The sequence below is a fragment of the Cupressus sempervirens genome, chromosome 9, assembly GCF_028749045.1.
Source record: "Cupressus sempervirens isolate cs-2001-9-10 chromosome 9, ASM2874904v1, whole genome shotgun sequence".
In the NCBI taxonomy this organism is placed as follows: domain Eukaryota; kingdom Viridiplantae; phylum Streptophyta; class Pinopsida; order Cupressales; family Cupressaceae; genus Cupressus; species Cupressus sempervirens.
In genome coordinates, this window is record NC_143126.1 from 761,932,719 (window position 1) to 761,956,016 (window position 23,298).

The 23,298-nt window shown below is 36.3% G+C and overlaps 1 pseudogene; it reads left to right on the forward strand.

The window, feature by feature from the left end:
- The first annotated feature begins 1,664 nt into the window (after window positions 1–1,664).
- The window catches only part of LOC149540904 (protein neprosin-like), a 171,719-nt pseudogene continuing 150,085 nt past the window's right edge, over window positions 1,665–23,298 (forward strand).

Genomic DNA, 23,298 nt, shown 5'->3' on the forward strand with positions numbered 1-23,298 from the left:
CTCCTTTTTATACAGATACGTCAATGACATTGGTTCTTCTCCTTATTTGTTGGAGTGAACTCTTCATGCTATAGTGCATACTGATACTCATCCTATTAAGTGAATGTATGGGTCACTACGAGTATATCTAGTACACTTCTATCTCAGGTTACGAACACAAAGGTCATTGCGGACAGAATGAATACTGAATACTTAGCATAAGAGGAATCTCCCATGTGTTTGGTGTGTCTGTCATGCAAGCAACATTCAGGTCATCCTAGCATTTATGCTTTGATGCTTATGTTAACTTGTTACATTAAAAGGGACAAATGTTCTAGTCATTCTGGCTTCTTGTGCCTCGAATGCTTACATTTAATCCTGACATCCCAATAATGTATGTTATATTCATATTTTCATGATTGCAATGTTAGTGGAAATTGTATAACATACGAACTTTATTTTATATCCAATGATGATAAATCATCGAGGCTTGGTAACCAGACCTAGGGTTGCATTTAACATAGTCTTGCATACTTCATTTGCATTAGCACGTGATTCGATGGTAATCTTGTTCATACTCCACATGCATCAGATTCTTCCACAGCTGCACAAGCATTTAGTTCATCGATTCTCACTCCTCAATGGAATACCTATGACTGTCAAACAAAACACATTCAACACTACGTCAAATGTCAGTTCATACATATGCGTTCTATCTAAATACAACATACATCTCATGTACATCAAAGAAAAACAAAAATAGACAATGACATGTACACAGGAATACTTGGCTCAAAATCTCATATATATATATATATATATATATATATATATATATATATATATATATATATCAAAGAATGGGTTAGTAAAAAAATGAGCACTACTCGAACGCAATCGATCAAAAAAAATGAATGATACATGTGGTGTTGGCACACCAATCGATACATAGCCAGAGATCAAAATAAAAAATTAGGCATAGAGTGTCTAACTCTATCCTGAACTCTCACCTCTAGGAGGAGCAGGGGTAGCAGGTGGTGGAGGCAGTGGTGGCATATCCGGCCTGACAGGAGGTCGTGCACCTCCAGACTCTCATGCATACTGCAAAAATCGTTGCACCTATAATGTCTCATTTGGCACAACATTGGTGTATGCAGCATAATAATATGTAGCCCAAGCAGACTGGAAGTGGACCTCATCCTGTGCCAGCTCTAGCCTCTGCCCTGCAATCTCTGCACGCTCTCTCTGATGATCTATCTCTCACTGCCGCTCTACAAGCTGTGCATCCCTGACTACCAATGCAATTTGCAACTCTCCCAACTATCGGGAGGCCGCACGAACTCGCTCTTAGTACCGCCGTACTGCATCCTATACCCCACTTGCGGGCTGATCTGGCATATCCTCATCAACCATCTCTAGTGGAGGTACCTATGGCTATGGAGGCACCTACTACTGTGGGACCTCCTACTGAGGGGCCTGCTCCTCTATCCTCTACCTCCTTCGTCGACTATGTCCTGCCCCACTACCCCCAGCACCTAGGTCTGATCTCATCTCACGTGGAGGAATAGGTATTTGCTGTACCCGATGCTAGACCTGTGGTGGCACCTGTGGCTATGCCTGCTGCTGCTGGGGCACCTGTCCTTACCCCTGTACTTGCCTTGCCATCCCTAGTGGATCCGTGAAGCATGGGAATGGATGGCTCATCAAAAATTCCTGCTATGCAGGCGTCATCCTGGCATCTACTACCTTTGGCAAGTAGTCCCACTGAACTGCAACTAGGTTACGGATATCTATCATGGATCATCCTGGATCCATCCGTGGAGGCCATCTCTGCTCTATATCCTTTTGCACCTTGGCATAGGCATAGTACTCAGCTAAAATATTCTATGGTCGGCCATACTGCCGCCACACTCGTGAGATGATGAATCTCTCTATGACTGATGTCATCCTGCCAGCCAACAGTTGAGAACTAAACATCCAGGGTAACTCTCTTGGGGCATCATCCCAGTCCTCTATCTCTCTCCAGGGTCACCATATAATAGACACCAGGTCATCAAGATGAGTTTTCTAGTGCTCAGTCTTACCCAGGTGGGCCTGGGTAATATGCCCTTGATATCTGCAAATGTAGGGCTCCATGGGCTCCCAAGAATCCTCAAAAATTGGCCCACATACAAGGAGATGCTCCCAGGCCCAGATCTATAGAACATAAACACCCACTACCATGGTCTTCTTCTTGTGGAAGACAACCTCATGCATCTCGTGAAAAAGATGGGCCAACATGCACTAACCCCACCCAAAGATCTCAGGTGCCTCAACCATCCTACGGAGCATGACACCCCATCCACACTCCAATCCATGTTGTCCCCTGTCAGGACATAAGAAGCAGCTCAAGAAAATACCTAGCATGGATGCCAACCTATGTGTAGGTCCATAGGTATGCATCAGCTCATCCCAATTGATGGCTCTGCCTCTCGGTAGCTCTCTCCCGAAGACAATGGAAAGTGCCTCTGTCCCTAATCGAGGCACTATATCATAGATGACTCGAGCACCGTGAAATGGGATCCTTAGTATCCTCCAAATATCCTCTAGGGTAATCGTCATCTCACCCATCAAAAAATGAAATGTGTTGGTCTCCAAATGGAAATGCTCTACCAATGAAGTGAGAAGGCCATGATTCACCATCACAGCTAGAATCCGGCATAGTGAAGACAAACCCAATCGGGCAATGTGTGCCCGATCTACATCATCCAAACTCCGCAATAACTCTCCATACAACGAATAATGAGATTTGAATGACACGTCTTCAAAGACCTCCTGCACACACAACAAAAAAACAACAAACAAATGATTAGTATCAAGTCAAAATGACGCATCAAAATGAAATGAAGTACAATTTCAAAGTGCGAAATCACAAAACTATCACGGGATTTCACGCGAGATTCATGAAATCTCGCGCGAAGACATACAGTTTCATGTGAAATAGTTCTTTCTTCGCACGAAGAATCCAGCCTTTGTGCAAAAAAAGATCTCCTCGCGTGAAGATAGATCTTCTCGTGCGAGAAAAGAAGTTCTCGCGTGAAACTCAAATTGCCTCGTGCGAAGAATCTCCACTTTCGCGCGAAACCAAAATTGCCTCGCGCGAAGATCCTCTGGCCTCGTGCGAAGAAATAGCGCATCCTGTTTCTTCGTGCAAAGAAATAATATCTTTGCATGAGAAGAGATCGGTCTCGCATGAAGAAAGATTTCACAAACCTAAAACATGCTAAAAACATGCATAAATGAACTCGAAATGCATGAAAATGAAAGTACAAAGATGGGAAATCGATGACTCACTGGTGGTCCATAGTCTGCTAGCTGGCTGTGTCATCTTGAGTGCTTAAAACAATGATATCTCATGTTCACTGCCATGTCTCTATCAGAGCTCAAAATCACTACAAGACAAAAGCAAAAATGAATTGAAAATGACCCTTCGAGCTGTTATATAGGTGTTGACCAAATTTTTCAAAGTGCTTGGATTTGCACAAAAATCTAACCCCTAGCTAATTGGACCGTTCTGGATCCATTTTCAGGATCAAATTTGAAATCTCACACACCTAAGAGCCTTAAAATGCATTTTAAAATTTTGGGGACCGACGTGATCGAATGCTTGTGCAGCCCAAATCTTTCTGATACTTTATGATTCTTGGAATCTTTTCAACTTTACATTCTCCATATTTTAAAAATAGTCAACTTAAATCAACTGTGGTTGAATCTGGTCAACTTTTGGTCAAACTCAATTTTTTTTTGACTTCGCAATCATTTCAAATCAACCCAATCTTTAGATCATTATGATCTCTTCTAGATTCTACTGACATGATATACTGCTTCAAATCATATTTCTGGTGTGTCATCTTTCGATTTTGCTACCGAGGGTGCAAGATGATTACATCATTGAATAATTCATGCTCGGGGTATCTTGTTCCCTCTTATCTGGCATCTTTTCCATCTATCACTTTGGGCATCTAATCACTCGGGGCATCTTGTTCCTTTCTATTTGGCATCTTTGCTATCTATCCTATCTTTTCATCAACTGATCAATCTTATAACAACTCTTCTTAGAGTTCGATAGATAGGTATTGGGACAGTCTAAACCCCTTCTCCTGAGGATCAAGCCTCATTCTAAGGATGATTCTATGACTCATGATTGAACCTTGTTATCTTTCTTTTATCAATTTTGGGTATCTAGGTGTTCTATCTGGATCCTTGAAGATTATGCTCTATTCTGGAGATAGTCTTCTAAATGCTATTATTCTCAGGTATCTAGGTGTTCTATCTAGATCCTTGAAGATTACGCTCTATTCTGGAGATAATCTTCTCAATGCTATTATTCTCGAGTATCTAGGTGTTCTATCTGGATCCTTGAAGATTACGCTCTATTCTGGAAATAATCTTCAAACTGCTATCAATTTTAGGTATCTAGACGTTCTGTTTGGATCCTTAAAGATTACGCTTCATTCTGCAGGTAGTCTTTTAAATGCTATCACTATTAGGTATCTAAGTGTTCTACTTGGATCCCTTAGGATTAAGCTCTGTTCTAGAGATGGTCCTTAAAAACTTATCGATTGGTCTCCATGTCATCAACTTCAAAACCAATCTCATCTTTGCATCATGCTTTCTAATTTTTTTTGAATTTAACGTGCTGCTCGCACATTCATTCAAAGAGGGGAAAAATGTAATACCCCAAAATTGGCTCATTGCCATTATACCAATTCTGGCCTATTTCTGATAATTTCAAAGTCCTATTCTAATAGGCAATTCTCATTCTGCTATTTGCTACTTGACTTAATTGTCAGATGCAGATAACCTAAATCTACATTCATCATGCTTATTATTTAATTCCTATAGTATTTACTCATATTAGTCACATTAAACCTATTGATTAATATTTAATTTAATTATTAAGTATTTATACTTTAATTAAATTAAATTATAATGGCTAATGTACTATGGAATTAAATTTATTTAATTTAATAAATACACCTATCTTAATTAATTAAATGTAATTATTTAATTAAATGGGAAGCCATTCCTAATTAATTAAATGAAGTTATTTAATTAAACAGAAGTGTCTCTAATTAATTAAAGATTATTTAATTAAATAGAAAAAAGTAATTATGAGAGCATATCTCATTTTATTAAATTAAATATCTCAACAAAATCTCTCTTCAGTTCAAAAAGGGAAATTTCTAGTTCACTATTGATCAAAAATGAGTTAAATGAGTTAACTCCTTTTTCTACTCAAATTAAAATAGTTAACTCCTTATTTTACTTAAATTAAGTCTATTAACTCCCTTTAATTTAGGAATCTCCCTTTATGACTGAACCTCATCTTCAATCCTAACCATTGATCTGAATCGATCTCAACCATTGATGGATTCTAGGAGAGTCTATTTAAGATACCCTCATCTCTTCATTTAAGAGGATGAATTTTGGAGAATTTGCATCGAATTGCTGTTGGAATTCATACTCACGTTTGCTTACATTTCTTGCATACATTCTCATTCTTAGTTTAATCATGCATATGCTTAATCTAGTTTGCTTTATTTGTTCTTAGATTACATTGCATCTTTCATTCTAGATTAATTTGAATACTCATTCTTAGCTTAATTTCATTGTCAAATCCTTCATTCTTAGAGGGTCTAGTTGCCTGCACCTTGATTCTGAGGATATTAACAGGCAAAATTCTTTTAGATAGAAGGCAACAGGTCACTTTGCAGGTCAATTTTTAGATGAACAATCCAATGTTCATTTTGAGATGAATCTGCATGCAATGACCGTGTTGAAGTATGTGTGTTAGCATAGGCCGCATTTTCACATATACACAAGGTACTAGCAGAAGGAAGATTAGGATGTCCAAGAGAGAAGTTCACAAGCTAAACAAAGAAAACTTTGTTGCATGGCAAAGTCTCATGAAGCTACATCTCAAATCAATAGGCAACTATGCACAGACCTCAATCACAATTGATCATGTAGACCCTGCAAGACCCCTCACTGCAAATGACATGAGCAAGAAGAAGGAGCACAATCAAGCAATGTTAGATATTGCTTCAGCATTAAGCTATGCCAAGTATGATGACATCAAAGGATGTGATATTTCACATCAAATGTGGAATACATTATCAAGAATCTATAGAGGAGATGATAATGTCAAGAGAGCCAAGAGAGAAAGCCTAAGAGGAAAATTTGATGATATGAAAATGGAAGAAGGAGAGAATGCTGCTCAATATGGTGCAAGAATGAAGGAAGTAGTCAATGCCATAAGAAGCCTAGGAGGATAGTTAGCAGAAGAAATAGTATGTAGCAAATACTTGAGAACATTGCTTCCCATCTATGCTATAAGAGTATCAACCATCCAAGAGCTAAGGTGTGTACTAGGCAACACAGTGACATTTGAAGGAATAATTGGAAGACTCACTACCTTTGAGCTATCCAACTTTGACAAATACAAGCCAAAAATTTTTGAATCTGCATTCAAAGCTAAGACAAAAATGAATGACAATGAGGAGGTTCAAACAAAGAAAAAGAATGGAAAAGGAAAGTATGTATCTAGTGATAGCAGCACTGATGAAGATGATGTGGACCAATTGGAGGCATTACTAGCAAGAAGATTTCACAGAGGTAGAGGCAAATTCAAAGGTAAGCTACCAATCATTTGTTTCAATTGTAATGAAGTTGGTCACATTGCAGCCAAATGCACACAAAAGAAAAATTACAAGGATGGAGGAAATTTCAAGAACAAGAAAGAGGAAAACAAGAACTACAAAGGTAAAGGAAAAAGATGCTATATTGTTGAAGAAGACTCTGACGAGAATGATGATGAAGTAGTTTATGTGGCTATGAAAGATGAATTAGATGAAGATGAAGCAACTACCATAGTAACCTGCATGAACAAGAATGATAGATGGATCATAGATAGTAGATGCTCTCATCACATGACTGGAGACAAAAGTAAGTTCATTACCTTTATTCGATATGAAGGAAATAGTGTTAGATTTGGTAACAATGCACCATGCCAAATAAAAGGGAAAGGTAGTATCAAGGTTACTAAAAAGATATCATGTGATAATGCATACTATGTTGAAGAATTGAATTACAACTTGTTAAGTGTCTCAAAGTTAGGCAACATAGGGTGTAAGGTTGAATTTGAAAAAGGAGTTGCTAAGATTTATGATTCTCAAGGAAGTCTATTAGGAAAAGGTGATCAAACTAAGAGTAATTTGTTTTACCTAGACATGGAAGATGCATCTTGTCTTATTGTTCAAACTAATGATGTATCGTTATGGCACAAGAGGCTATGCCATGTAAATTTTGATAATTTGATATGCATCAGCAAAATGAAGAAAGTTAGAGGTCTACCAAAGTTGAAGAAGCCTGATAACATCATGTGCAAACAATTCCAACTGGGAAAGATGACCAAGTCAACTTTCAAAAGCAAGGTTTATACTTTTAAAGAAGTATTAGAGCTAGTTCATACTAACTTGTGTGGTCCTATTGAAGTACAAAGCTACAAAGGTGACAGATACATAATGCTATTTGTAGATGACTATTCAAGAATGATGACAGTCATGTTTTTGAAACAAAAATTAGATGCATTCCAAATGTTCAAATGGTACTTCACCAGAGTTGAAAAAGAAACTAGAAAGAACCTAAAATGTCTCAGATTTGATAGAGGAGGTGAATTCACATCAAGAGAATTTGAAGAGTTCTGCAATGAAAGAGGAATTAAAAGGCAGACATCAGCAACCAGAACTTCACCTTAGAATGGTATAGCAAAGAGAAGGAATAGATCACTTATTGACTGTGCCAGAACCTTAATGATGGAGAAAATTTTTACATTCAAGTACTAGAGAGAAGCTGTAAGTACTGCAATCTACACACTCAATAGAGTTCAAGTCAAGAAAGGTACAAATGCAACACCTTTTGAATTATGGTATGGGAATTCTCTTAATGTAAAACATTTCAAAATATTTGGATGTAAATGCTATATATATAAAGAGTCTAGGAATGGAAAGTTTGATGCAAAGAGTGAGGAAGGCACATTTCTTGGTTATTCTACTAGAAGCAAAGCTTATAAGTGCTTGAATGGTAACACTAACAAAGTAGTAGAAAACACAAATGTGAAATTTGATGAGCTTATAGAAGCTCAAAGTGTTGAGAACACCAAGAAAGAAAAAGAATACAAGACCTTTGTATACTTTTATGAAGGTATACCTAATAATGGTGAAGTTGCAACTAAGAATGATAATCAACAATAGAATCCAGTATCTATAGAGTCACATATAGTGAATGCTGAACAAAAGACACATTCAGAAGCTGAGCTGCAGAATACAAAAAATGTTCATTTAGATTTTGAGAACAGCCAACAAGAAGAAAATGAACAAATACTTGATGAAAATATGTATGAGGATATAGATTTTGAAAGAGACAACATGCAAAAAAGGAAAGAACCTATATTGGCAAAGTATGTGAAAAAACATCATCCTACAGATCAAATTATTGGAAACAAAGAGGCAGGACCAATGACAAGGAATAGATTCAGAAATGAAACATGTCTGCTTAGCAAAATGGAACAAAAAATAGTAAGTGAAGCCATAACAAATGATGACTGGTATAATGCTATGAAAGAAGAAATAGAACAAATTGAGAAGAACAAGACATGGACCTTAGTCTAAAGATCAGCTGATAAGAATGTGATTGGAACCAAGTGGGTGTCCAGAAACAAGTTAGACGAGAATGGTTAAATCACAAGAAACAAGGCAAGATTAGTCTACAAAGTGTTGGTGTTTGAAAATGTTACCCATTTCCAATTACCCTGATGAGAACAAGATGCATCTAGGGGCAGCTAACTCCCATTATCAACACATCCATTCAGACAGCAGGCCAACGATAAGGCTATACTCCTTCTGCACTTCAGGCTCTGCAAAACCTAGGCGGGTGGATCTATAGATTCTTTATATGGTACCAGTTGTCAAAGCATACACTGAATCTAATATGAAGCAGATAAAACCCTTATTTCTCCTGATAACTCATGAAATGACATCCATCTATAGTAGCTATATGCAGATCTAGGAATCTCATGAGCTGAGTGAGGGCATTCTATTATAGCTCTTCAACATGAAAGGGGAAAAGCGTTTGATTATTGATGTTGATCTCAGCAAAACCTCAAATATGCAGCAGTATAACAGGTGATCCTATAAGTGATCAGTGCCTTATCTATTGGGAAATTCATACAAAAACCTAACACACATCCCTAAAAATCATTGATATGTGCCATACATCAGGACCTCCTGATCTATCTAACCACTTTGTGAACTAGACATCTGCATCCTTCTGAACCTCATACTCGACTTATCCCTTCATGAAATTTGCAATCCTATGATGAGGAATCAAGCATTTACATAACTCTTTGAGTCATAAGCAAAATAAATCAACATATACAACCAATAAGTTGCAACTGAGTTTCATATTCTTTGTTTATAAAACACAAAAGATCACAAACAACATGAATGAGAGACAAGATATCAAAATGAAGATTGACTTGCTGCTGCCTTATCATTCATTTCCTTGAAATAAATTATTATAAGATGCATGAAATTTAAATGCAAAGCTACCTAACAGATCAGACTATCTGTATTCTTATTTCTACTGCTATTCACATGAGAAAAATTGCTGAAGAAATATGTGGTATCACAGTATGGAAACATATCAAAACTGGATCCAAAATTTGGTATCTCAGTAGTGACTAGTTTTTCTCCAAAGACTAGAACCCTTACAAATGAAAAAAGAAAGAAAGATATAGCAAGAAATGAATTCTCGGATCTGATATGCAATTGCCAGGTGTCCACTTGAAATCCAATCCTTTGTAACTAGAAAACCTCTTTCTTCTTTCATCCCTTCTAATCTGATTTTGTTTCATCATTAATCTGTAACAAACTTGCAAAATATCCTTGCCTAATGATGAAAACCCTTTACTTGCCAAAATATCTGATTGCCCCATGAAAAAGCCAGTGAAAATGAGTTTTTACTGAGTAAATCAGAACAAATTCGACCCTAACTGCATTTCCATTGCCTTCTACTGATATCCAGGTCATTATCTTGACAAAAAAAAACAAATCTGAACTTCCTGGTATGAATATGGTTGCACTTTAGGTACCTGATAGAAAACCTCGTGTAGCGCAAACTGATTGATACCTGTGCAAAAGCTGACTCCAGAAATGGAAATTTTGGATTCTCATGATTCCAACGGTATATGATAAGGCATATCTAGCCTCTGAGAAACGCCTGAAATCTTCGTTTGAAAAACAGTCCCCTGCATGTCAGTTTCTTGGCAAAATAATTTTAAAATGAAAATTTTAAAATCATTTTATTTTTCCTAGCCCTTCCAAATTCGAGTCAACTCTAGGTTTGACCAATGCCATGTGTCACTTTCTGATTGGTTGTTATCTCCAGCCGGGACCCACGTTGCATTTTGAATCTTGCCAAATTTTTAGAATTTTCCGGCGACCTCGCTATGTCGCTTGCCGAATTTTCCAAGATTTTCTGGCAAGCGACATAGCGACCTGCCAGATTTTTGACTTTTTCAACCGCCTATAAGCTGCTGACATCATCATTTGGGCATGCATTTTCTTTCAAAATTTACTTCATTCCTTCTAGCCGACTGAGACCCACGAAATCCACCACACATCACACAACTTTCAAAAGCCTTTGTGTTGTTGACACTACATGTTTGAGTGCAAAAGTATTTAAAAAACAAAAACTTCCCTTGTACAAGTCATGTGGGATAATTCGTTTTACACTTCCCTCTATCCTGTAAATGCTGATTTCTTCTGTTGCATATGTGTGAGCTGTTCCAGCTCCTTTGGCATGAGTTGCTCATTCTTACATGGAGCTCTAACCTTGTGATTGATAATTCCACAATGGAGTTTCATTTTAATGTAAATATCCCTGCCTATTGGTCATTTTTTTCCATGAACCAGCAGACTTTTCATAGTGATGGTCGTTTCTTATGCATATGGTCACTTAAAATGAAGCTCCCCCCTTCTAAAAAATGTGATACTGTTGCTGGAGGAAGCCATGGGCTTCAAAAACATGGATACATGCTTCCTTGAGCTTTGTTTCACTAGCAAATCTGTACATTTTATTAAAAATGTGGACTGCTCCTTCCTCTGGCTGCATTTTGTTTATTTATGGATGTCTCCTTTTAATTCAGCCATGGCTTACCTCGGTGTGGCTGCTCCTTTCAATGCCACTCCTTTTAAAATGGGTAGCTCTTTCTATATTTTGGTGCTTTTGCTTCAGCATTTGTTCTTCTATTCATGGGCTACCCCTTTTCATTTTCATCTTCACAGAGGTTTCCGTAGACTATGTAAAAAAAAAACATGTGGTGAGCCTTTACCATTCTTTGATGCTAATTTCTCAAATGGTGGTCGGCTGCTCCTTTTACTTGGCATGGATTCTCCCCAACGATAGCAGCTTTTCTTTTCCTTATGCCAATTTATTCTTGGCCGGCTCCTTTTTTATAATTATATGGATGCCTCATTTCCTTTATAATGTCGGTAGACTTCTAAAACAATTAAAAGTAAAATCTCCCTTGCTTTGATAACCTGTGCCTTCCATTTTCATTTGGTAAAAAAGAGCAAACGATACTGGGCTTAATCAACACTTGCCTTCTTCTAAAACCTTTCAATATGTTTTGTTCCATTCTACCCAACTTCTTTTAATCAATTGTGGAAATTGTGGATTTGTGTCTGGAGGCTCACCGGCTGGCCTTAAAAACTAATACAATCAAATAACCAGGCCATAAAAATCGGCATGAGTGTTCAATCCTGCACACTCTATCATACTGCAAATTCTTAGCCCATGATGATTTTCCAGTAAAAAGATTTTAATTGCCGAACATCCATACTTCAATTACTCTGCAGGCAAACAATGTTAAAAAACATAAACTGGGCTCGGGTTCGCTATTATAAATTGGGGTTATTGATCACTTGGGCTTCTGAAAACTGGGATATAGGTTCTTTGCTATGAGGAGAATGGAATTCTATAGTTTTGGCTCTTGACGAATCACAGGGCACATTTGGCGAATTTCCGAAAACACGCACTTGGAAATTTTAACTGGCAAATGTGTCAAAAAGTGATTTTTGGCAAATGTACGAACATAAGAAAGTATGCAAATGGATTCATCATGACTTAAGAACTGGCATAATTCAAGGATTCCTAGGACACAACACAATGGTACAATCCATTTAGGCTAGCCAATCACAGGATCAAAATTATGACATGCTGAACAGGGGTACGGATCAATCTGGATACCTTAGCCGTAACAAAACAATGCAAATTGGGTTTTTGATCATGTTAGCAAACTGATCAAATGGATTCGACATGATCTCAAAATTGGAACATATGAAGTGTCTTACCCCTAGAACACAATGAAAAAAGAATTTTTCATTTGGGTCAACTGGGTCAAAGATATGATTGGTCGAACAAGGCTTTCTAGAATTGTGAACAACTACACAAATGTACAAAATAGTAAGTGACCAACTTTGAAGGGTTCAAAACCTAGTCAAACGGATTTGAAATGACTTGAAAATTGAAACATAGGTTCTCTATTATGGACACTAAACATCCCCAAAGTGACTAGTCATGAAACAGTCCTGGGTAAAAGATATTCAGATGTAAACTGGGCCTCTGATCGCTATTTGACACTTGGGCAGAATTGCAAATTTTGACACTAGCTCAAAATGGGACTTCGCAGAATGGTTTCAAATGTCATTTTAACTTCATAGAACACATAGATTCACTAAATGAAAGGTGTTAGAAACATTAAACACCTATTAGGCCTCAGACTGACAACCAGGTAGAATCTCATTTAAAAGCATTTCAGGGCTTGATTTTTTCAATGGTTCTCAAAATTGACCATGCAATTTTTAGTCCCAACACAAAGGATATGCACAAGAAGAAGGACTAGATTATGGAGAAACTTTTTCTCTAGTTGCTAGAATGGAAGGAGTAAGGACCTTACTAGCGTATGTAGCCTTCAAAGGATTTAAATTCTATCAGATGGATATAAAGTCCACATTTCTAAATGGTATACTTGAAGAGGAAGTCTACATAGAGAAACTAGAAGGTTTTGTTGATGAAAAGAACAAAAATAACGTATGTAAACTGCATAAGGCTCTATATGGATTGAAGCAAGCCCCTAGAGCTTGGTATAAGATACTTCACAAGTATATGGTGCAAATAGGATTTGAAAGAATTGATGATAATAGTAACATGTACATCAAATCAAAAAAAGGTAAGGATATTCTTGTATCTGAAATATTCATGGATGATATAGTTTTTGGAGGAAAGGAAGTACTATGCAAAAGTTTTGCTGACAAAATGAAACATGAGTTTGAAATGTCTATGTTTGGAGAAATCAAGTTCTTTGTAGGATTGCAGGTGCATCAACTAAAACATGGTATATTTGAGACACAATCAAACTACATCAAGGAGATACTCAAGAAGTTTGGACTGGAAGACTCCAAACCAATTAGCACAGCAATGGCAACAGGACATAAGCTATCTAAAAATGATGAATCAGCTGAAGTCAATCAAACAATGTACAGATCCATAATTGGAAAACTATAATATATTGTACATAGTAGACTAGACATAGCACTAGCTGTTGGAATAGTGGCTAGATTCTCTGCCAATCCTAGAGAAAATCATCTCATGGCAGTAAAAAGGATAATGAGGTATCTTAAAGGAATTGATGATTTTGACCTATATTACAAAAAGAATGAGAAGTTTGAGCTCAATGCATACACAGATGCAGATTGGGAAGGCAATATTGATGACAAGAAAAGCACAAGTGGAGGAGCATTATTCTTAGGTAAAAGACTAGTTACTTGGACTAGCAAGAAACAAACATGCACATCTTAGTCCACTGGAGAAGCAGAATATGTGGCAACAGTAGTCAATTGCACAAACATTATGTGTCTCAAACATCTATTGAAAGGAATGAAAGAAGAGGTAACCAAACCTGTGATACTGTATTGTGATAATACAAGTGCTATAAACATATCCAAGAATCCAATAATGCATGCAAAAACCAAGCATATTGCAATCAAGTATCACTATGTCAGAGAATTGGTGGAAGACAAACAAGTGAAGATGGAATACATTCATACAAAAGAACAAATTGCAGATATCTTCACCAAAACATTGCCCAAGGATGCTTATGAATATCTTAGAGGAAAGTTGGGGGTAATGCCCCTAACTCAAGCAATCTAAAGCAACATAGAAGCTGCCCTGTATCAACATTAGTAGATCATTGAAATATCAAAAGTGTGATGTAGAGGATGACAACAGGAGCAGAAACTCTAGATCAGTCACAAGCATGGTGATAGAGGGAGAAAAACATGAAGATGCAAAGTCTCTATTAGCATGTTAAAGATGCTACATCTTTGGCATTTATGTCAAAGAGGGAGATATAGGAGAAACTGATCAATACCGAGTAAAAGGGAGATATATATGGATCAATACAAAGTAAGAGGGAGATATATATGGAGATATATATGAAGGATCATGAATATAGAGTAAGGATGCAGCAGCCCATAAGGAGAAGCAAAACAAAGGATTCAAATTTTGGTGATAACTAAGTTGATAAGCTTAATCATTTGATCAGTTTGGTTTGCAATTAATGCCAAAGAGGGAGATTGTTGGAAATGATTGAAAAGATCATGAATGAAGAGAAATGAAATTGGTAAACAATGTTTCAATCATTATTTTTTCATTGATGTCAAAGTTGCTACTTGCAAGAATGAAAATTGCTTTAGTGATCCAAATACTATCAATTGGTTGATTAACAAGGAGGTGGCAATCAATAAGATGTAACTAGAGTACCTAGAGAAAGGATAAAGTTATGATGTTGTAATGAAGTAGAAGGATCGGCTAAGCCATTGATGAAAGAGTGTATTGATGACATACTCTAAGACATAGAGGATGGACACACTAAGACATATCAGAGATGTAAGGATTAACTAAGCTCTAGTCAGGTGCCGAGTGAAGATTAGGTGTCGAGCAAGATACAAGTGCCAAGCAAGATACAGGTGTCGAGCAAGATACAGGTGCCAAGCACTAGTAAATAACATTAAGAAGCTGAGTAACATAGAAGGTGTTGAGCATTAGTAAACCAATAGTGTCGAGTTGCTACATTATTTTGAAAAGTCAAAGATTTGTTAGATTTGAGCTAACATAGTAGTTATCTAGAATTTTTTGAACTAGATAGAAGATAAGAATGATGAGCTGGTGTCATAAAAAACTATGAAAAATGTTTTTGGTGAATGCTAATGGATTTATTATGAAGTTTCTAAATAGAAACAAGAAATGGGACAAATACATTGTATCCTACCTAATCCATTGAAACCCTAAAGTTGGAGAGGGAGATTTGAGCAAGAAATCAAGAACAGAATTTCTTTATAAGGAGTTACAAGTTAGAGATCAAATGCACATGCATGAGAGGGAGTTGATCATAAGTGAAATCATACGAAGAAGCCTAGTGGAGTAAGAATAGAGCATCGAGACTCTGACTTGATCGAGTGACCAGAGAGAGCATTGGCATATTGATCCTCAAGACATTCATCGACACAACTAATAAATTCTTCATTATAAATAATCCTTTTATCCTCATATTGTGTAGACAACTCTTCTTCATAACTTTCAACCTCAAACTAATTTGCACAATTTTGAACTAGAAATTCATTTTCAGATTTAACAAAAGAACTCATACCTTTACTAGCATAAGAGTTACAACTTCTGTCATTTATTTCTTCTTCTCAATTTGAATTTGATTCACATGAAGATGAAAATATACTAGCACTATCCTCTTCTTGACTCGAACAACAATTCTCATCATTGTCTTCACATGATGCTTCTTCATAATACACTAGATCAGCAAATTCACTATTGTCACTTGACACATCAGTTTGAGCCTCTTCATCGTCATATTGAGATGAATACCTTTCCTCTTCCTAATTTGTTATGTTTTCAACATAATGCAAATCATCAATGGGAGAATGACTGAATGAACTTATATCTTGCATGCATAACTCATCAAGTGAATCAATTCTATCATCTACTATTGTAATACCATAAACATGTGCATTCAATTCAGAAAGAGTGGAATCATTTCTTCTTTGCAACAAAGAAAACTCATCTACACATGTTTTTAATTCTGAAAATTCAACAAGATTTTTTGCAAAAATAGGGGTAATTATTTGCTGATTTGAAATTGAACATTCTATATGACATTGATTTGTCCTTTGCACCTCATCTCTGTGGAAAACATTTCTAGAGAAGTGACTTCGGATTAAGCCATATTTTATATTGTTTTCAATCTCTATTGCCGTCATGAATGCTTGATGCAAAGCCTTAGGTTCCTTATCTCTCAATAGATAGCTCATCTTCTTATCAAATGCACCAAGATAAACCACTAAACACACTTGATCATCCAGCTTATAGCTTTTAGGAATGTCATTCAACAATTTTGCAAATCTGATATTGAATTCAAAAACTAACTCACTATTCCTAACTTGGATATTCAAAAACTTATCAAAATAATCAGAGATGCTTACTCTTTCCCTCAACTGTGTCATGAAGGCTGAAATTAATTCATCCCAAGATGAAATTGAGCATGCCATTAGAAAGAAAAACCAATCCCTAGCATCTCCTTCTAAAGTCTGAACAAACAACTTCATCCGAACATTTTCATGAGTAATTTCAAAATGACGAACCAAGTTACAAAAAAATTGAATATGATGATTGACTAAATTTTCATGGTTCCCACTAAACTTAGGTAAATAATTTTTGAGGTTATAAGGCATAGTATTTGGGAAACCATGAATATCATTAAAATCTAATGGCATATACTGCTTAACAGAAACAGATCTAAAACTTTCACTAATAGGCAACATACTAGATGAAATGAAACTCAACATTCTTCAAATTTAAGACTCATTCATCATAAAACACTATCAATATTTATAACTTGCAACAGATCTAAAAATCTTCTACCACTTTCAACTTCAAACATACTTCAAAATACAAAACACTTTGGTTGAATCTACCACTCACAAAGTATGTTGAACTATACTAAACCATTCTCTTATTTAATGCTGAAAACCATTTGGCAGAGAATCTTTTGCAAAGCTTACTATCATGTAAATAAAATCACATGAGAATGTAAATACCTTTCAATAAAGATGCCTACAACTACTTCAATGCTGCAAATAACAACAGATTCAAATCTTATCTAGGTTTATTAACACTTTCACTGCATCTCATCTAATTCTTTCACCCACTGTCAAGAACTTGAAATGAATTCTTCAAATCTGCTTTCCCACTCTTGTTCCCTTCAAACTACCTTCACATTTTTGAAGCACTGGTACAGAGATTTGACTTTAAGTTGCCACTCACTTAGTGAGAAACGATTTACCAACTTGGAAAACTAAACAAGCTAGTTCAAAAATTACAATAGGTATTTGAAACCTTATTCAACAACATGGGATTTAACACTCTTGACAAAGTGAAAGAACTTGACACTAATTTTGAATTCTTATAGAAACATATCAAAATGCCAAATTACTTTGATACAACCAATTATTCAATTTAGTCAAACTTCTACTGTCAATGAATAATAACACTAGGGGAGATGAAACTTCAGCAAGGAAAGTAAGGAATACCTCTTGCTATGTATTTTCTATATCCAATCTATTTCATCCCAAAGATATTGGTTCTTTCTGTATGCAACTCCCCAGCAGAATTGCCATTTTGTTGGTGTTTGAAAATGCTGGAGGGTTTTCAATTATCCCCATCAGAATATGACATATCTAGGGGCAGCTAACTCTAATTCTCAACATATCATTTCACACATAGGGCCAACTATAAGGCTTGACCCTTCTTCTACTTCAAGCTCTGGTAAACCTAGGTAGGTAAACCTTAGATTCAAATGATACCGTACTAGTGCAGAACATATCCCTGAATCTATCTACTGTAGATTTTACCCTTATTTCTCCTAATGACTCATGAAATGGCATAGAACTACAGTAGCTAAATGCAAAGCTATGAATCTCATAAGATGAGTGAGAGTTAAACATTTAGGTCCTTCAACATGAAAGGGAAAGAACATTTGATTAATAATTTTGAATTTAGCAAACCCTCCAACATGCAACAATAACAAAAAATTGATCCTAAAAATGATCAGTGCCTAATTCATTAGGCAATTTCATGAACTGAATACATACATTTGTGATATCCAGGACATATTTCATACACCAAGATATCAGATCCATCCTATCACTTTGTGATTCAGACATCGGTGTTCATTAAGACCTCATTCTTATGAAACATCCTTCTCAAAATAACTAGCAACCCTATCAAACACATTAAACATTTACTTGTCCCTTTGTTCCAACAACAAAACACATATGACATACAACATTAACGGGATGCAAATGGGTCTTAGCTCTTTGTTCCTAGAACTGCAAATTATTGAGATAGGAGACGAGAATCAGAATGAAACTAAAGAAATTCTAGCTCACTTGTATTCATTTCCTTGAAATTATACATTCAAATGCATGAAATTCAAAAACAAAAACACCTAACAGATCTGAACTATCTGTATTATCCTCCCTAATGCTATTCATAAACGAAAATTCTGCTAAAAAATATATGGTATCACAGTATGGGAACACATCAAAACTAGATCCAAAACCTAGTATCCCAGTAGTGACTGGTTTTTCTCCAAAGATTGGAACCCTTAGAAATAATGAAAGACAAAAAGATATAGGAGAAGAAAATGAATTCCCAGATCTGTTATGCAACTGCCACCTATCCACTTAGAATTTCATCTCCTACAGCTGAAAAGACTCTCTCTAACCTCTCTCTTCCATCTGATCTGATTTGATTTCATCATTATTCTGTAACAAACTTCTAAACATCTCAGCTAAATGATGAAATCCTTTTGTTTGCCAAAATATCAGATAACTGAACTCAGATATATGCCAATTGATCAATTTTTTTTTAGCCAAAACACCACAAATATTAAAATAATAAGATAGAAAGGTCACTGAATGTGTTTTAGGTGTTTTTCCACTAAATTCTGCAGCTGGTGAGTCAAAACACTTGATAAAACATGTCATTCAATCTCTGAGATAAAACCTTCTATAGCATGAACTAGTGGAACTCTATGCATAAACAAGCTCCAAAAATGGATAGGTCATCTTTTTTGAATTCCAACGGTATATTGGAGTCTATGTTTTGGGTACCGAAAACCCCTAGAATCATAGTTTGAAAATCACTCCTCTATTATAAAAACTCAGGTCTACATCCTTGATACTTTAAATTTCAAAAATTTAAAATTGCCCTAAGCTTAAACATTGGAAAATGATCTTTTTGAATTTAAAAAAATTTGAAGTGTATACCCACTTTTGAAAAAATAATTTAAAAATAACATTTTAAAACTTAATTATTTTTTCCTTCTCCCCTTAAATTTGGGGTCAAACTAGTTTGACCAAGCCTTTCTGCCATATGGTAGCCTCTAATTGGCTGACCACTACTCACCAGATGCCACACCATCATTTATGGGACCCACTGACACATGTCAGCATCTCATATTCTTGCACACATAGTTAGTAACTGCCACATCACATGAAGGAATGCGCCTTTGCGACATGTGGCACACTGCACCACATGTGTTCCTAAGAATCCATGCCCAGTTGGAAGGTTGTCTACCACTTTTCACCATATCATTCGCCACCCATCTGCCCCATCACCTACTGACAGGGTCACCACGTCATTGTCCAAATGGGACCTATGCCACATGTCCTAATCCTACTTTCCCACAATCTTTAACTAGCAAGCAACTTGTTATTGCGAGCATGCGTGCACTGCACGATCTCGCCATGTGGCAACATCTTAAGCACTTGGTTTGAACTCGCCTCCTCAGCACACTCATTGGTTCGTCTAAAAAAATTTTGGGCGACCCGCCAACTGGCATCATCAGTGGGACCCCCACGCATGCAACAACCTTTCCAAAAGCCTTCTCTTTAGTACTCTATGTAAGGTGTTTGTTTTTGTATTTAAACACAAAAATATTTCCTCATTTTATCAATGTGGGATAATTGGTGCTTAACAACTTTCTCACTACAGCTAGTGTGCATTCTTCCCCTTCTTTTGAATGGTGCTTATGTTCAATTTGATGTGGGTTCCTTTGTTCATTGATTGCCTGGATCCCTCAAATTCTATGCATTAAAGGCTACTTTGGTAGAAACACTTCCCAAATGATTTCTTGTCCACATGATTGCAAACTCTGCCCTTCTCAACTGTGGATCTTTCTCTTCACGTGGGGTGCTTTTCATACTTGGATTGACCTCCTATCAAAGCGTGGTTCAAACCAATATTAATACAGTGAAAAATAGCTTGAGCACCAAATGCTTCACAAGTTTGGACTAGAATGGTGGGAATTTTCTTATTTCATTTACACTTTGTGGCTTCTACTCTTCATTCAACTCCCCTATTCATGCCACTTTTCCCTTTACAATTGCGCCTTTTGACTAGACTACATTCCTGTTTCATATGCATATCTAGTGCTCCCCTGTGGCTTTGTTTTGTTGTATTTGAGATGGGTTTTACTAAGAAACATCAGGCATTCCTTACTGGTGCTAAGTTGACATCAAATAGGTTAATTGCTACATCTATTTTGAAGCTAAGGAAGTCAAATTTTTAGTCTTTCTCTATTCCTTTTTAAATGCATCTTCAAATGATTCATTTTAATCTTCTGGCCTGGCATCTTCCACCCTAATGAAATGGGTGTCCCCTATTTAACAATTCTATTCTTCAGATCCTTTGGGATATCAGTGGGAAGCATATACTTCTTTGCCAGTTCATCATGAACTATCCAACAAGGTGGGCTACTGTAGCTCATTGATTCTCTGATAAACGACTTCAAGATATCTTGTGTAACAAGAGGCTTCTTTTGAACCAACGCCTTTGCACCAGTTAGTTTTTTATTTTTGTCATGCCAACCAACTTCATACTTCAAATGTACCCTTGCTTTCATAATTCTCCTAGATGACCTCCAAAATTTTGCAAGGGACTATAGTAATGAGCTCTTTCAATCTTGGGTTCTGAACTGAATGTTTTAGCAAAACCAATTCAATCAAATCCTTTGGAAATTGTTGAACCTTATCTATTGCACATCATTTTGAGACAAGAGCCTCCTCATAAGTTAAAATAGTCTTTTTAGTAACTTTGCACACCCATACTCTTTGGTAGTAAAGGCTTATCCATTCCAAATATTCTTGATAATCTTTGAAAATTTTCTTAGTAAAACATATTTGAAATACCAAATCATTGGGTTTAATATCTTTTGGTGCACTGGCAAGAGGAAAACTTTCCCTCTTGAAGAGAGGCATAGAGGAAAGGAAACAATTCACCCTATTTTATCCATCTCTTTCAAAGTAGATTTTAATTTTTCTATAAGCCCAACATTGAAATATACATTTGGTAGGGTACTGTAGTTTTTCCAATGTATATTATTGTTACTACCATCCTTTATTTCATCCACAATCTTTTGTATTTGTTGCTCTACTTTATGGATGCTCTGTCCTAGGAAAGGCATATATATGTCTTCTAAATGCTCCTTCACATGTATTCATTTGCATTAGTCATGAGTCAGGTCTTAGCTAGGAAAAGCATTGCAATTAAAAACTATATAGAACACATGTTCTTGCAAAATTGTGAAGTACAATCACTCCATAGTGCCAAATCCACTTGGTACTTGGGAAGAAGAAGTTCAGTAGCTATAACAAAATTGGTACCTATATTTTTGTATCAATCCGTCCTTTATACCTGAATACATGAGTTCATGCCCTATAAAAAAATTGGCCATGGTGTTTCCTTATGATCCACAAAAAAGTCATGCTCAACAGATATAATAGTGAAATACATCAACCTTGACTCACTAAGTACCAAAGTTCATCCTTTGTGCTAACCATGGTGTCTTTCATCTGCATATCTAGCTCTTGATCCATTCATTATTCCTTAGAATTCATTATTAAGCATTTTACTCTTCATCTTATCAATTTGTCAAAAATTAGTCAGGCCCCAAAGTGGGTCCAGGTAAAAAAAAAATCATTTCCAGACAACTGAACTGCAAAACTGACTCATTCACCCTTTGGCACTAATTTGAAACAAAGTCTACCACTGAAAATGAATTTGAAGCACATTTTACATCTTTCTACAAACTGTCAATTTTGTGTTAGGAGGTCCTTTGGCTGGCCTTAAAAACTGACCCAAACACCTGATCAGGCTCTAAAAACTAGCATACTAACTCTTTGTTCCACACACTTTTACCCTGTCGAATCTTGTCTCATGAAAAATACAGGGTCAAAAGATATTAACTGTCAATTTTGACCTTTCAGAATCACCTGCACATAAACATGTTAGAAAACACTAAACTAGGTTCAGATTTGGCTTTAAAAACTAGGCAAATGAGCACATGGGATAAAAAAACTTGGGACATTGGTTCTATGTCACAAGGAGAGTATGGATCTACAATTTGGGTTCATGATGAATAATAAGATGCATTTGGTGAGCAGTCAAAGTGGGATATTCAGAATTTACAGACTAGAAACACTGATAGAAAAGTGATTTTTGCAAATGGAATTAACCTGGAAAAATGTGCAAATGGATTCTTCATGAATTAAAAACTGGCACACTTAAAGTATTTTTAGAGTGCAACACAATGGTACAATCCATTTAATCTCATCTATCATAGATTTTGATTTATAACATCACGAACAGGGGTCCTGACAAATTTGCAAATGGTGACACCAGTAAAAAGATAGAAATCACGTTTGGAATCGCGTTTGCAAATTGATCAAACAGATCTGTCATGAGCTGAAACTTGAAACATAACAATTCTTTGACGTCTAAAATGGAACGCAAAAGGAAATTTAGCATTTCCTTCAATTGGTCAAAACTTATAGCATGTCAAACAGGGCTTCCCAGAATTATGCGCAATGTGCATCAACATGACAACATTAAATGACCAACTTTGAGGGATTCAAAACCTAGTCAAACAGACTCAAAACAAATCAAAATCTAAAACATAGGCTCTCAAGTGTGGACACCAAATACTCCCAAAGTAGCACATCATGACACATTTCTGGGTGCGAGATATTCACTTGCAAACAAGGCCTCTTGTCATTGTTTGACACTTAGGTGAAAATGCAGATT